At 43.3% G+C, this 17031-nt stretch overlaps 1 protein-coding gene across 1 annotated transcript in view; it reads right to left on the bottom strand.

Moving 5' to 3' along the window:
• MICALL1 (MICAL like 1) overlaps positions 1–17031 on the bottom strand; it is a 131927-nt gene that overhangs the window by 33364 nt on the left and 81532 nt on the right. The gene's annotated exons all lie outside the window — the stretch shown is intronic.

Genomic DNA, 17031 nt, shown 5'->3' with positions numbered 1-17031 from the left:
TCAGATAAGGAAGAACTCTTCCTTCAAGTTTGGCAGCCATGGCTCAGATACCTAGGGACGATCTCTTAAGTTTATTTTGCCTATAGGATACTCAACCCTCACTCTCCTACCTTTCCCTCCTCTTGCCCCTCTTTATTTTTTCTCTCCATTCTTTTCTCCTGATCAGTCGCAATATTTGGTATATATTGGCCTGTTATAGTTCAATTTATGGGGACTACCCCCGGCTGCTACTTGTATTGTTTGACATAAGTTTATTTGAAAACCTTCAATAAAAATGTAAACCTAAGAGAGGGGTGTGTTTCAGGAATAGAAATGCCCAAGTAGGAGATGGAGAGTGATGGCCATCGAAATGGGGAATTATGGTTAACCCCCGAAAGTGAGTGCTGGGGAACCGATATGTTGAGAATTTCAGACTTTCTATAGTCAATTATAAAATTTGATAAGAGGCTAAATTCCGTAAAGGCTTGTGTTATGTTCCGAAGGGAGGTAAAAGGATTCGCAACTAGTAACAACAAATCATCTGCGAATGCAGCTATTTTATGTGTGAATTGGCCTATCTGTAGGCCAGTAATATGGTCATACTAACGGATCTTCAGAATTAGGGTCTCCATCACCAGTACGAAAAGCAGACAGTATGCCATTTACTCAAATCTTAGCACTGAATTGGTGGTAAAACGTCAATATGGCTCGCATAAACTCGGTAAGAATCCCACATTTATGGTCGCCCACAATTTAAGGTCTGTATTTAACAATGGTATTGGTCTATAGCTACTACATAGCTTAGGGTCTTTACCCTCTTTGTGTAAGACAGTTATATGAGCCTTCAAAGAATGGGGAGTCAGAGAGGCACCATTCAACAGGGAGTTAGTTACATAAGGAAGTCAAGTGGGGTAACAGAGTGGTGAAAAATTTCTTATAATATTGGATCGTATGTCCATCTGGGCCAGGGTTCTTGCCCAAAGGAATAGTATGGAGAACTTTATGAAGTTTTTCGGGGTAAAGGGTGTGGTAATAATTTACCGCCTGTTGTAATTTGAGGCAAATTAAGCTCATCTAAGAATAACTTCGTTCCGTCTTCCAGGTTAACTGGCAAGTTGGAGTCAGCACAAAGGTTATAAAGATCATGGTAAAAGTGTGTGAATGCCTGTGCTATGTCTCTGGTCTCAGTAGCTCGAACACCAGAGGGAGTCAGAATCTCCGATATGAAGGAGTGGTCTTGTTTTTTAAATAATGCGGCCATTATTTTGTTACCCCTTTCACCATGCGAATCATGTTTAAATTTAGTAAAGAAGTGTTTTTGCGGTTTTAACCTCCTCTCTAAGATCTATAAGTTCTGCCTGGACTGCGACAGCCTTCGTACATTTGTGTATAGACTCAAGAAATAATATTCTTTAAAACAGTAAATTAGGTTGCGCCAATCTTTTTTTTTTTTTTATATGTGTACAAAGGGATATGAGCTCTCCCCGTACTACCACTTTGTGCGCTTCCCACCGAATAGGGTCTGATATTTCTAGTGAGGAATTACATGAAAGATAATTCTGAATGTGTTCTTGTATCACCGAGGAGTGTTTAGGATCACTTAGAAGTGTGTTGTTCAACCTCCACAGTCTATCACCCTTCGGTACACTTTCAAGCTTTAAAGAAACAAACACTGGAGTGTGATCGGAGAGGAGGATATTCCCCATTCCTGCTGTGTAACAGAGAGAGCTATCAGATACAAATATAAAGTCTAATCTTGTATAGACTTGATGTGCATTAGAGTAAGGGTATGTGCACACACACTAATTACGTCCGTATTTGACGGACGTATTTCGGCCGCAAGTCCCGGACCGAACACAGTGCAGGGAGCCGGGCTCCTAGCATCATACTTATGTACGATGCTAGGAGTCTCTGCCTCGCTGCAGGACAACTGTCCCGTACTGTAATCATGTTTTCAGTACGTGACAGTGGTCCTGCAGCGAGGCAGGGACTCCTAGCATCGTACATAAGTATGATGCTAGGAGCCCGGCTCCCTGCAGTGTGTTCGGTCCGGGACTTGCGGCCGAAATACGTCCGTCAATTACGGACGTAATTAGTGTGTGTGCACATACCCTAATAGGAAAAATCTCTGGCTTTGGGATGGAGAAGTCTCCACGCATCTGTAATATGTAAATTAGTAAACAACCTATGGAGTCTTGCCACAGCTCTGTAAGATACATGTACCTTACTGGTAGAGTCAGCGATGGGATTGAGTGGAATATTAATGCCACCGCCTATTATTTTTAAACCTTCTGCAAACAACTTAAAACAATATAAGGTCTGAACAATCCACGACACCTGGTTATTAGGTGCATATAAACAGACTATGGGGAATAAAGCAGTTCCAATGATAGCTTTAATAAAAAGATAACGACCTTCTGGATCTTTCTGTTCTGAGAGAAGTTTAAAGGGGATATTTATGAATTAATATACGAACTCCTCTACTAGAAGTGGAATGGGTGCTGTGTATGGCGGTAGAGAAGACATTACGTGACAATACCGGTGTTTTATTATGCTTGTAGTGTGTTTCCTGAATAAGGGCTATGGAAGAGAGATCCTTTTTAAGCTGTTGAGTGATTTGGTACCTTTTGCGTGGAGTATTCAGACCTCTTACATTGTACGAAGTTATTTTGATATCAGACAATAAATATTACATGACATAATACACTCTATATCAGCGAGCAGAACACTGGTGGGAAGGGGTGAGGATAAAACAGGATAGTAATTCACCAAGTTTCCATAGGGAAGATTGTCTCCCGAAAAATTTGATTGATTAACTCGCTCATGGTAGGTTGAGGCGTCAGTAAAAATGCTGCATAACCTACAGATAAAATGCAGGAGAAGTAGTAGGGGGGAGTGAACTGATAACAGTTGTGTTACTGGCATTAACAATATGCCAGCCAAAACCCAAATAGGCAGTATTAAGAAGGTATACGTTTGCCCATTAACCCCTTAGCGCACCAGGACGCACCGGTACGTCCTGCATTGAAGTGCTTTAAGCCACAGGGACGTACCGGTGCGTCCTGGCTAAAAACTGTCACCCTGTCAAAGGACAAGGTGACAGAACTGTGCCGTCAACTGTTTATGACAGTTGATCGGCACAGTAAGACGGCAGGGGACCATTCACAGCTGTCTCCTGCCGAAGATCGCTGTGATTGGTCACTCAAAGCAGACTGACCAATCACAGCTCTATGACGTGTGTATGTGATGACGCTGGCTCAGAAGCTGAGCCAGCGTGATCATCGCTGGGAATCAGCTGTCCGATGCCCCTCTGCAACGGCCAGGACCGGAGCTAGGCTCCGATCCGGCCGATTAATCCCTTCGATGCATCGATAAACGTGATCGATGCATCGAAGTGGCTTGTAGCCTGTCGGCAACCACGATGGTTGCCACGGGCGCGGGTGTCAGCTGTTTGTCACAGCTGACATCGTGCCCTAACAGCCAGGACCGGAGAAAGGCTCCGATCTGGCCGATTAACCCCTTAGATGCAGCTATCGCTGCATCTAAGTGATTAGATCGTACCCTATGGTTGCTAATAACAACCATCGGCACCCGCGAGTGTTCCGATGGTTGCTATGGCAACCATAGCCTAATAATCGCTTCCTAGTACGGAAGCTCATTAGGCCCCGCCGGAAGGCGAAGCCTAATAGGCTTGCTGTCAGTGAATAGCTGACAGCTCTAATACACTGCACTATGTAGGTAGTGCAGTGTATTAGAATAGCGATCAGGGCTTCATGCCTTCAAGTTCCCTAGTGGGACACAAAAAAAAAGTTAAGACAAGTTAATAAAAATGTTGTAAAAAAGTAAAAAAAAATAAGTTTCATGTTAAAAAACACTATAACAGCCTTTTTTCCTATAATAAGTCTTTTATTATAGGAAAAACCAAAAACCATTAAAAAAAAAGTACACGTGGTATCCCCGCATCCGTAACGACCCAAACTATAAAAATATCACGCTATTTTACCCGTACGGTTAACACCGTAAAAAAATTAAATAAAAAACTATTCCAGAATCGCTGTTTGTTAGCCACTACCCCTTGCAAAACAGAATAAAAAAAGGGATCTAAAAGTTGCATGTACCCCAAAATTATACCATTAAAAAACGCAGCCCGTCCCGCAAAAAACAAGCCCTCCCGCAGATTTTTGACGGAAAAATAAAAAAATTTCTGGCTCTCAGAATATGGTGACACCAAAAATACATTATTTGAAACAAAAGTGTTTTTATCATGCAGACGCTTCAAAGCATAAGAAAAACTATATACATATGGTATCGTCTTAATCGTACCGACCCGCAGAACAACGTAAAATTGTCATTCATAGCGCATGGCGAATGCCGAAAAAAAGAAATAAAAAAAAACATCAGAATTGCAGGTTTTTGGTCACCTTGCTTGCCAAAAAAATGAAATACAAAGTGATCAAAAAAATCGCATGTACCCCAAAATGGTACCAATGAAATCTACAGATTGTCCCGCAACAAATAAGCCCTCACACGGCTCCGGTGGAGAAAAAATAAAGACGTTTTGGCTCTCAGAATATGGCGATGCAAAATGTGCAGTGTCCAAAAGCGGATAAGATCGGGCGCCATTTATCAGTGCGACACTGGCCACACATCTGTGGATAATTATTTATTTACCCCATTATTATACTCTCTTATTATACCCCTGATGTTCTCCGCACAGATTACATATGCACCCGCATCATAACTGAAATACCAGCAAAACCCCATACAAAACAACTAGCGAGCAAAATCCACGCTCCAAAAGCCAAATGGTGCGCCCTGCAGCGTGCCCAAGCAGCAGTGTATATCCACATATATGGCATCGCCATACCCGGGAGAACCCGCTTAACAGTTTGAGGTATTTGTCTTCAGTGGCACGAACTGGGCACAAAATATTGTGCACTAAAATGGCACATACCTGTGGAAATTTTCACTTTGCACCATCCACTGAGCATTCATTTCTAATAGAAAAAAAAAAACCTGTGTGGTCAAAATGCCTTGAGGGGTGCAGTTTCCAAAATGGGGGTCACTACTTGGGGGTTTGTTTTACTATTTGACCTCAGAGCCCTGCCGTTGTTGGCAAATGCTGCGAAAATCACCAAAATAGGTCTCACATGCGCCTTTCACTCCTAAGCCCTGTCATATGTCCAGGCAAATGATAAATGCTTTGAGGGGTGTAGTTTACAAAATGGGGTCACTTCTCAGGGTTTTACACTCTACTCTGGTACCTAAGAATGCTCTGCAAATGCGACATGGCGCCCCTACACCAGTCCAGCAAAATCTGTGCTCTAAAAGCCACATGGCACTCCTTCCATTTTGAGCTCTGCCATGTGCCCAAACAGCAGTTTAGGGCCACACATGGGGTATTGCCGTACTCGGGAGAAATTGGGTAACAAATTATGTGTTGTTTTTTCTCCTATTACCCCTTGTGGGAAAAAATATTGGGTGCAAAACTACATATTTTTGGGAAAAAAAAAATTTTTTTTCATTTTCACTGCCTCATTCTAAAACAATCTATGAAACACCTGTGGTATCAAAATGCTCAGTACACCCCTAGATGATTACCCTGAGGGGTAAAGTTTCCAAAATGGAGTCACTTCTCAGGGGTTTCTACTGTACGGGTACTTCAGGGGCTCTGCAAATGCGACATGGCGCCCAAAAAACAATCAACCAAAATCTACATGCCAAGTAGCACTCCTGCCATTCTGAGCCCTGCGGTGTATCCAAGCAGCAGTTTATAACCACATATGGGGTATTGCCGTACTCGGGAGAAATTGCTTTACAATTGTTGGGGTGCTTTTTCTCCTTTATTCCTTGTGAAAATGAAAACAATTCAACATTTTAGTGGAAAGAATGTAGATTTTCATTTTCACTGCATAATCCCAATAATTCAGCAAAAAAACTGTGGGGTCAAAATGCTCACTATACCGCTAGATAAATTCCACGAGGGGTATAGTTTCGCAAATGGGGTCACTTTTGCCGGGTCTGCACTATTTTGGCCCCTCAGTGGCTTTGCAAATGTGACATGGGGCCGCAAACCATTCCAGCAAACCTTGAGCTCCAAAAGTCAAATGGTGCTCCGTCCTTTCTAACTTCCGCCATGTGTCCAAACAGCAGTTTATTACCACATATGGGGGTATTGCTGTGCTCAGAAGTGTTTGCTTTACAAATATTGGGGTGTTTTTTCTCCTTTATCTGTTGTAAAAATGAAAAAATCTGAGCTAAAACTACATTTTATTAGAAAAAAAATTTAGATTTTCAATTTCACGGCATAATTCCCATAAATTCAGCAAAAACCGTGTAGGGTCAAAATGCACACTACACCCCTAGAAAAATTCCTTGAGGGGTGTAGTTTCCAAAATGGGGTCACTTTGGGGGAGTTTCCACTGTTATAGTCCCTCCAGGGCTTTGCAAACACGACATGGCACCGAAAACCATTCCAGCAAAATCTGCGCTCCAAAATCCAAATGGCCCTCGCTCCCTTCTGAGCCCTGCCGTGGGTCCAAACAGCAGTTTATTACCACATATGGGGTATTGCCGTAATCGGGAGACATTGCTTTACAAATGTTGGGGTGCTTTTTCTCCTTTATTCCTTGTAAAAACTAAAACATCGTAAGTAGATTTTCATTTTCACAGACCAGTTCCAATAAATTTAGCACAAAACTGTGGGCTAAAAATGCTAACTGTACCTCTTGAAAATTTCCTTGAGGGGTGTAGTTTCCAAAATGGGGTCACTTTTGGTGGGGTTTCCACTGTTTTGGCACCACAAGACCTCTTCAAACCTGACATGGTGCCTAAAATATATTCTAATAAAATAGAGGCCCCAAAATCCACCAGGTGCTTCTTTGCTTCTGAGGCCGGTATTTCAGTCCATTACCACACTAAGGCCACATGTGGGATATTTCTAAAAATTGCAGAATCTGGGCAATAAATATTGAATTGCATTTCTTGGGTAAAACCTTCTGTGGTACAGAAAAAACTGTATTACAAATTAATTTAGTAAAAAAAAAAAAATTGAAATTTGTAAATTTCACCTCTACTTTGCTTTATTTCCTGTGAAATGCCTAAAGGGATAAAAAAAATTCTGAATGTGGTTTTGAATACTTTGAGGGGTGCAGTTTTTAAAATGGGGTGTTTTATAGGGGTTTCTAATATATAAGGCCCTCAAAGCCACTTCAGAACTGAACTGGTCCCTGAAAAAATAGCCTTTTGAAATTTTCTTGAAAATGCGAGAAATTGCTGCTAAAGTTCTAAGCCTTGTGAGGTCATAGAAAAATAAAAGCACGTTCAAAAAACGATGCAAACATAAAGCAGACATATGGGAAATGTTAAGTAGTAAATATTTTGTGTGGTATTACGATCTGTTTTACAAGCAGATACATTACAATTTAGAAAAATGCAGATTTTTGCAAATTTTCTCTAAATTTTGGTGTTTTTTTTACAAATAAATATTGAATTTAACGACGAAATTTTTTCAGCATCATAAAGTACAACATGTCATGAGAAAACAATCTCAGAATCGGTTGGATAGGCAAAAGCATTCCGGAGTTATTACCACATAAAGTGACAGGTCAGATTTGCAAAAATCGGCTGTGCCACAAGGCCAAAATAGGCTGTGTCCTTAAGGGGTTAATAGAACGGTCAAGGTGCAACTCCTAGCTTATGCCACAACATATCAAAATCTGTGGAGTGCGATTCACTCCTACTCACAGAACCGATAAGGAGGACATAGCATAGTCTAGAACAGGGGGGGGCAAACTTTTTGACTCGCGGGCCACAATGGGCTCTAAAATTTGACAGAGGGGCCGGGCCAGGAGCATTTGGAGGGAGTGTTTGGGCCGGATATACTAAAGCATTAAATGTAGTGTGTGCAAACCTCATAGCACAGTAAGAACACTACAACCCAATTTATTAACAGTCTTTCAAATGTGAAAAATAGCCCTTATCAGTTAATAAATTTGTCTCAAGGAATATGCAAGATATGGCATTTACATACTATTTCGCAGATACTGGGAGGAGGAAATGTAAATAGATTAAAATAACATACGCACTGTGATTTATCAAGAAAAAAGTTCTGTTGACTCTGTAAATTAGCTGCCAACCTCTGAGCAGTAGCCGCCCGTTCTTGTGTTGACTGCTTGCTAGCATAGTTTGCATGCTTCGTGGCAAAGTGACGGCTGATATTGTACTCTTTGAAAACCGAAGGGCTTAACGGTGACGTGAAACGAAGTGAAAATTAAAGTGAAATAAAGAGAAATACGCGCCACATTAACAACGGTCAATGTGTTTTGAGTGCGCCATCTATTGGGAAAACGTGGGCATTGCAGGGAAAGGGGAAAAAAAAGGAGGTTTTTACTATAATTTGGACAAGTTCGGCGGGCCGGATTAAAAAGCCTAACGGGCCGTATGTGGCCCGCGGGCCGTAGTTTGCCCATGTCTGGTCTAGAAGCAAGATGGTTGTTGATAGATGGAAGCCAGTCACTGTAGATGTCAAGTATATGTCAGTATAGCCTTTAGCATTGATTTCCTAGCCTTAGGAGACTTCATCTTCCCCGCGACTGACCACGGGTAGGGATCTAGCGGCGGAGGTAGCATCAGTTCCGGAGACATCATCCTCCACGGAGTTATATCCATAGGCTGAAGTCTCAGTATTTCCCAAGCTTGGTCCAGATCTTCATGCTTCCTCAGTGATTTGTCGGCCATCTTTTCGTATCGCTAAGCCGAACGGAAAAAGCCATTGGCGTGGAGTCTTGGTGGAACGCAACACTCCCAGGAGTGGCCAAAAAACGTCACGCTTCTGCAATGTAGAAGGTGTGATATCCTGATTGAGGGAATCAAAATTTTACCTCCAAGTCCAAGTTTCCCTTTGCCCTATCTGCTTTGAGGATGGCAGCCGTATCAGTATAGCCCAGAAGACGCAAATAATGTCACGAGGGGGTTCAAAAGTGCGAGGTTTCGGGCGCAATGCTCTACGAACAGTCTCTGTTTTGACCATGTCATTGCTGCTGAGACCTAGTATGGAGAAGGTATCATGAGCTATTTTTGGAAGAGTTTCATGTGCATATGATTCTGACACCTCGCATTCTAATATTCTTCCTCCTACTTCTATTTTCTTTGTCCTCTGTCCTCAAGAACATTTTATTTTTCTGGTCTCGTTGGGAGTGCAAAGTGTCTCTCACCTTTTCGTGATAGACTCATGTTGGTTTGTGCAGCTTCCAGCATCTCCTTGTACCTATCTGGCGCATGTCAGACTGGATATCAGCAAGTTCCTTAGTAATAGGAGTAAGGGCCTTATAAAGTGTACGCTTGATAAACCCCCGTGACACAGGTGCCGGATCATAAATATCCCCCGCCAATTTCTGCTGGAGTATTCATCCCGTGGCTGTGCAGTAGCGTGATCTTGCGCCATCTTAGGTTTGCAGGTTGGTGAAGCTTCATGTTTTTTGTGTAAAAATTTCTCCATGTCCGCTTGTGCCTTTCCCGATTTTGGAGTGCCAGACTGCTCCTTGAGTATATTCTTTGCCGATTTGACCATTTTCAAAGCTTGTGGGCTGTTGTAGCTGGGGTTTTGGCTAGTATCCGTGACGGAGCTCTAGTCTCAAGCTACCATCACGCTGCACGGCTACGCTACGCCCCTTGACATGTTTCACTTTATGTGAAAACTTTGGAATGCTTTTACCTATACAAGCGATTCGGAGGTTGTTTTCTTGTGACACATTGGACTTTGTTACTGGCAAAATTTGCTTAACACATTCAGTATTTAATTGTGAAAAAAATCAAAAAATTAACGTTTTTTTAAATCTAAATGTATATGCTTGTAAGACAGGCAGTTATACCACAAAAAAAATTGTTGCTAATTAACATCCCCATATGTCTACTTTAGATTGGCATCGTTTTTTGAATATAGTTTTATTTTTCTTGGACGTTACAAGGCTTAGAACTTTAGCAGCAATTTCTCACATTTTCAAGAAACTTTCAAAAGGTTATTTTTTCAAGGACCAGTTCAGCAGTGAAGTGGCTTTTAGGGCCTTTTATTTGGGGTTTCTAATATATGAAACCCCATTTTAAAAACTTCACACCCTAAAGTATTAAAAACAGCATTTAGAACATTTAACCCATTAGACGTTGCACAGGGATTAACCCTTTCACGCCGCAGCCCTTTTTCAGATTTTCATTTTTTCCTCCCCAAAAGCCATAACGCCTTTATTTTTCCGTCTATATAGTACTATGAGGGCTTGATTTTTGCGGGACGAGTTGTAGTTTTTCGTAGCATCATTTACTTTGCCATATAATGTACTAGGAAACAGGGGAAAAATTATTTGTGGGGTAGAAAATGAAAAAAAAAACAGCGATTCCTCCACGTTTTTTTGCGCGCCATTTTTACGGAATTCACTGTGCAATTAAAACAACATGTTAATTTTATTCTATGGGTCAACACGATTACACCGATAACAAATATATGTAGTTTTTGCTATATTTTACTACTTTTACAAGTAAAAACTTAAGTGTAAAAAAGAAAATTTATTTTGTTTCGCCAAATTCCGAGAGCCGTAACTTTTTTATTTTTCCGTCGATTAAGTGGTATTAGGGCTTATTTTTTGCGGGATAAGCTGTAGTTTTTAATAACACTATTTTGGTGTAAATGTGACGGTTTGATCACTTATTATTTAATTTTTTTGTGGAAGATTAGGGGAACAAAAAATAGAGATTCTGGCGTTTACAAATTTTTATTTTTTTACGGCGTTCACCGTGCAGGTTAAAGAATGATCTATTGTGATAGTTCAGACTTTTACGGACGCAGCGATACCAATTATGTTTATTTATTTCATTTTTTACTATGCTCTAGGGGGAAAATGTTTGTTTTTTTTTAACTTTTAATTTATTTTTACACCAAAAAACGTTAACTTATTTTTACTTTTTTTATTAGTCCCCCTAGGGGACTTCAACCAGCGATCGTTAGATCGCTTGCACGATATACTGCAATACTAATGTATTGCAGTATATCGTGATTCTGACAGTCTCCTATGAAGCCCTGCCGGATGGCGGACCTGAGGGACTTAGTCAGGCCCCCAGGCAGCCGTGCCAACCAACGGCTCCCCCCGAGCTCGCCGCGGGGGGCCGTTGGGACGTTACAGGGGGTCGCCCCCCTGTTTTTAGTAATTTAAATGCCGCAATCTCTATTGAAAGAGGCATTTAACGGGTTAAACAAGCGGGATTATTTTATTTTAGTTTTATTTTACTACTTGAAACTTTTATTAATATTCTTTACAACTTTTTTCACTTTCTGTACACTTTTTCTTTTTAGTCCCACTAGGGGACTTGAAGGTCCAACTGTCAGATTTTTTGTTCGAATACATTACACTACCTGTTTTGTGCAATGTATTATATCGGTCATTCACTGACAGCAAGCCGATTAGCGGGCCTAATCGGCTTCCGTAATGGAAAAGCAGGAGGCCATTGTTTGGCCTACTGTTGCCATAGCAACAGATGTGTGGATCTTCTGCTAACCACTAAAATGCAGCGATCACTTTAGATCACTGCATCTAAGAAGAGGTTAATGGCAGGAATCGGAGTGAAGTCCGGTTCCTGCCATTACAGTTGGATGTCACCGGCTCATCTCCTGAAGGCGCCATCTTGCCGACGGCTATGGAAGCCTTTTAGGCCCCGCCTCCGGGTGGCACCTGGAAGGCTTCTGTACTAGGCAGACCCTGGAGGCCACTATTAGGCTTCCGGTTGCCATTGCAGCCACCAACACCCCGGAAATTTCATTGCAAAGTAGCTAAATCGACTTACCTGCAAACGCCGATGCTGCTGCAGAATCAAATGTAGCCTCTGGTGCCGATGTGTCCTCGCTCGTCCGACATGATGCAGGACCTGGGGCAGGAAGTGACGTCACAGCGTGATCTCTCGAGAACACGCTGTGTGTCTGTGCACTGCCAGAAGCTGGGTGGTAACGAAGAGAAGTGGATGATGCTGATTCGTCAGCATCATACACTTCTATTCACAACGCCCAGCTAGTAAAAGAAGTAAAAACGCCCAGATGTACATACACAATACACGCCCAGTTGTACTTTAACTTTAAACACGCCCAGTTGTACTTTAGAAAGCCTCATTTGCATAAATATAAAAATGGTCATAACTTGGCCAAAAATGCTCGTTTTTTAAAAAACAAAACATTACTCTTATCTACATTGCAGCGCCGATCTGCTGCAATAGGAGATAGGGGTTGCAAAATCTGGTGACAGAGCCTCTTTAACCTCCATTTGCCTCACATTAATAGTAATTAACCCCATCATGTTTCTCAGTCAGAATGGGTTAATGTGTGAGGTACATGATGGGGTTAATTACTATTAATGTGAGGCACATGGAGGTTAAAGGAACAGTGTCATCACAAATTATTTTTTTATATGTTAAAGATGTTAGTGCTTTATTAAAAACGTTTATATTTATTTGTGTGTTTGTGTTTTACTTTTTCTTATTTTTACACTTTTTCTTCCCTATGGGGGCTGCCATTTTTTGTTCCATTTCTGTATGTGTCGATTAACGACACATACAGACATGGAATACGGCAGCCACAGTCCCATAGGGACTGCGAACGGCTCCCGTCCCATTGACTTCAGTGTACGGCGTCTGTGTGGGAACTGCGCATGCGCCGCTCCCACACAGTCCAATTCGAAATTGGCGCCGTCCGGCGCCATTTTCCTGTGGACCGGAAGTCGCGGCCGGACAGTAATATTACTACTTCCGGTCGCGGCTTCCGGATTTGTGCACTTGGACCAGCGGCAGCAAACGGAGCGGACGGGCCGGAGGGAGCCGCGGCGGCAGGAGCAGGTAAGAGATTTCAATGTATGATCGTGTTTGTGTGTGTTTACTACTGTATGTAAACCTACTACACTGTGTGTTAGCTCAAAAAATGGCGAGACACAGTGTAGGAGGTTACACCGTTCAAACCCCTCGTTTATCCCGGCACTAGCCAGGATAAAGGAGGGGGGGATGCTGAGAGCTCACTAGAGCGAGGGCTTTTTACCCAATTTTGCAATGCTGCAATTTTGGGAATAGCTCCATCTAGTGACCAAAAATGGGTAATATTATAAATTAGAATTAATTTATAATATTTCCTGACTCGTGAAAAAAATAAAAAAAAATTTGAACAATGTTTAATCACCCACACACTAAATGTTTAATTAAAAAAAAACAAACATGTTTTTCTGGCAACACATTCCCTTTAAATTCATCACACCTTGTGCCTCACATTAATAAGTTAAAAAAAGGTGTTGTTTTTTTTACAGCGTACACATCATAAATGACGCAAAAAAATTGTTGTGCAGGTTATTACGGCCGCGCCAATACCGAATATGTGTATATTTTATGTATTGAGACTTATTTTAATGTTTATTGTAAAAAAAAAGGCGTATGTGTATTTTTTTAAATTTAACATTACTTTATGTTTTTACTTTATTTTTAAACTTTAATATACTGGCATATATCAGATATATATGCCAGTACATTAGCCTGTGTATGTATAGTACACAGGCAGTTGTTAGGGCATACCTAAGTATGCCCTAACAACAGGAAATAAGGCAAGACAGCCCTGGGGTCCTTCAATAGACCCTGGGCTGTCTGCCCATATATGGTATGTCCCTCAATCGCGTCACAGGAATCCCCTGTGACGCGATCCAGGGGCATCCCCCCTCCTCACTTTCCCCTGAATGCTGCAGTCAGCTTTGATCGCAGCATTCAGGAGAATAGCAGCGGAGATAAGAGGTTTCTCTGATCTCCGCCGTTATAGAGCGGGGCTGCGGCAGTGTAATACAGTCATTGCCCCGCTCCTGACATTAAGTGCACGCGCCGTCAGCATGAGGTGATGCGGCCGGCGCTGCACTAATGAGCGGCGGCGCAGACACCGAAGACAGAACATGGCAGTGTTTTGCAGTGTGGCCGCCATGTTCGGTCTTCAGTGCCGCCGCTCATTAGTGCAGCGCGGGCCGCATCACATCAACCTCGCGGCGCGCACTTGTCGGGACTCAGGAGCGGGGCAATAGCTAGTAAGTAGTGCCACAAATCCCCCCCTGGCCGCACAGCCCCCTTGTAGGTAGTGCCACACAGATCCCTTGTAGTGCCACACACACACACACTTGTAGGTAGTGCCACACAGCCCCCGTGTAGGTAGCACTCCCTTCCTGTAGATATCGCCACTGTAGTTCCCTGTGGCTGGGGATTCCGCTCCTTGACGGAGTGCTTGATGTCTCTGTCCATATATGAACAGTGACATCAGGCGCAACTAACTCCTGAAGCGGAATCCCTGTCCACAGCGTTGCCGACGCTGTGACCGGGGATTCCACTCCAGTTGAAGCCCCTGACGTCTCTGTCCATTTAGTCGGGGGGTGCTATCTACAGGGGTTCTGCAAAAAAATCTCCTCCTCCTCCTATCCACTTCGCGCTAAGAGGAGGAGGAGAGAAAGCACGTCCGTGGCAGTGGTCCAGAGGAGTGTCGTGGCACCCCTGGAGGGTTCTCATGGGAACCTCATGTTGGGAACCACCAGCCTAGTAGATCACAGAGCAGAGAGATACCTCCCTGCTCTGCTATAGTGTTCAATAGTATCTGCATCTTTAGCAGGGCCGTATTTAAAAACTCACGCTGCCCTAGGCACTAAGCCTGATTATACCCCCATTAAAGGCCTATTTAGTTTAGCCAATTTTCATCATGATTCGCTAGTTTCTGACCAATTATGATATTTGGTCAGTGTTAAAGGAGAAGATCAATGATAAAAACTTTGCTTATCGTTAATCTCAAATGAGAAAAAAAAAAAAAAAGGTAATACACCCGGCCGTAGTCATAGCGATGCGTATTCTGTTCTGAGCGTAGCCCGGCCTCCAGGGATGACGATGCATCCCATGTGACAGCTGCAGGCTGCAGAGGTCACATGGACTACAGCGTCAACGCAGGAGGCCGGGCTATGCTCAGAGAGAGAGAGGGACTACGGCTGGGAGTATTAGCTTTTTTTTAAAATTTATTTCTGCAGTCTTTCCGCCAAAAAAACTGCAACAAAATTTGGTGCTGTTTTTCAGGTGAAATTCCCTGCGGCTCTCAGGACGTATACACTGTGTAGTTTTACATATCCGCCCTGTGTGTTCCTACCCTTATAATCAAGTTGCTCTCCCCCACAAATATTATCTCTAAGGGCTTATTCAGACGAATGGGATATACGTCCGTGCAACGCGCGGGATTTTCACGCGCGTCACACGGACCTATATTAGTCTATGGGGCCGTGCAGACATGTGCGTGATTTTTACGCAGCGTTGGTCGGCTGCGTAAAAATCGCGACCCGTCCGTTCTTTGAGCGTTTTTCGCGCATCACGCACCCATTGAAGTCAATGGGTGGGTGAAAACCACGCATGCCACACGGAAGCACTAACGTGCGAACTGTGTGATTCGCGCAACAGCTGTGAAAAGGATGTATGAAACCAGAAAAGCACCACGTGCTTTTCTGTTTACAAACATCCAAGTGGAGTGTCATAATGATGGCGGAAGCGCAAAAAGCACGCAGCCACGCAAAATATGATGCTGCCACACGGAGCTGTCAAGTGCCTTTTGCGCAGGCAAAACGCCACGTTTTTTGCGTGCGCAAAAGGCACACGCTCGTGTGAATCCAGCCTAAGGGTAAGGCCACACAAAGCGGCCCTGACACGGTCGCAACACAGCTAACAACCACGCCGGCACAATGTTCAGTGCGGCTGTCAAACAGCCTTTTAGTGGCCGCACGTATTCCAGTTACATTCGCATGCGCTCTGCCGCTCCATTCATTCTCTATGGGAGCGCCGGAGATGGCCGAGTGCAGTGTTCGGCTTTTTCCAGCGCTCCCATAGAGAATGGATAGGCGGTAAGCTGTTGTAATTTGCAAAATCGTGCGACCATAAAGGGTATATTAATTCATGGCCGCACGATTTTGCAGATAAAGGGACGGTTTACCTGCGTTAACGTGCGGCCTTGAATTAATACACCCTTTATGGCCGCACGATTTTTTAAATTACAACAACTTACCCCCTATTTATGCTCTATGGGAGCGCCGGAAAAAGCAGAACACTGCACTCGGCTATCTCCGGCGCTCCCATAGAGAATGAATGGAGCGGCAGTGCACATGCGAATGTAACCGGAATACCCCTTAGGGTATGTGCACACACACTAATTACGTCCGTAATTGACGGACGTATTTCGGCCGCAAGTACCGGACCGAACTCCGTGCAGGGAGCCGGGCTCCTAGCATCATACTTATGTACGATGCTAGGAGTCCCTGCCTCTCCGTGGAACTACTGTCCCGTACTGAAAACATGATTACAGTACGGGACAGTTGTCCTGCAGAGAGGCAGGGACTCCTAGCGTCGTATACAAGTATGATGCTAGGAGCCCGGCTCCCTGCACTGTGTTCGGTCCGGTACTTGCGGCTGAAATACGTCCGTCAATTACGGACGTAATTAGTGTGTGTGCACATACCCTTAACGAGGTATTTGACAGCCGCTCCTACATAGTGCCAGCGCGGTTGTTGGCAGCGTTGCGACAGTGTGAAGGCCGCTCCGTGTGGCCGTACCCTAAAGAATCCTTTCTCCCCATACATAACGCTAAGTTCCCCTCCCCCATGATTCATAATAAGCTCCTACACCACAAAATAAACTATACAGAAGTCCCCCTCCCCACAAAATACATTTATAAAGAATCCCCCCACACTCCTATAGCATTTAGGGCAATGTCCCCCCCTCACCTTCAAAATCGATCTGTAAAAAATACACACACACACAAAGTACCTATAACCTAGTCTCCCCTCCCCCACAAAATCAATCTTTGCAAAAAAAAAACAAAAAAAAAAAAAAAAAAAACCATCCTGTTACACATCACTTAAAGCCACCTCTTTCCTCCTCCCTCACACAGCACATAAATAAACATAGATTAAGCTAAAGCTGCTGCTCTTACCTGACACCGGAGCTCCGTGGTGGAGTCTTCACTGTGTCAGCAGCACAGCA

This window comes from Rhinoderma darwinii, chromosome 7 (genome assembly GCF_050947455.1).
Source record: "Rhinoderma darwinii isolate aRhiDar2 chromosome 7, aRhiDar2.hap1, whole genome shotgun sequence".
NCBI classification, from domain to species: domain Eukaryota; kingdom Metazoa; phylum Chordata; class Amphibia; order Anura; family Rhinodermatidae; genus Rhinoderma; species Rhinoderma darwinii.
This window is presented reverse-complemented; position numbering and strand designations above follow the sequence as displayed.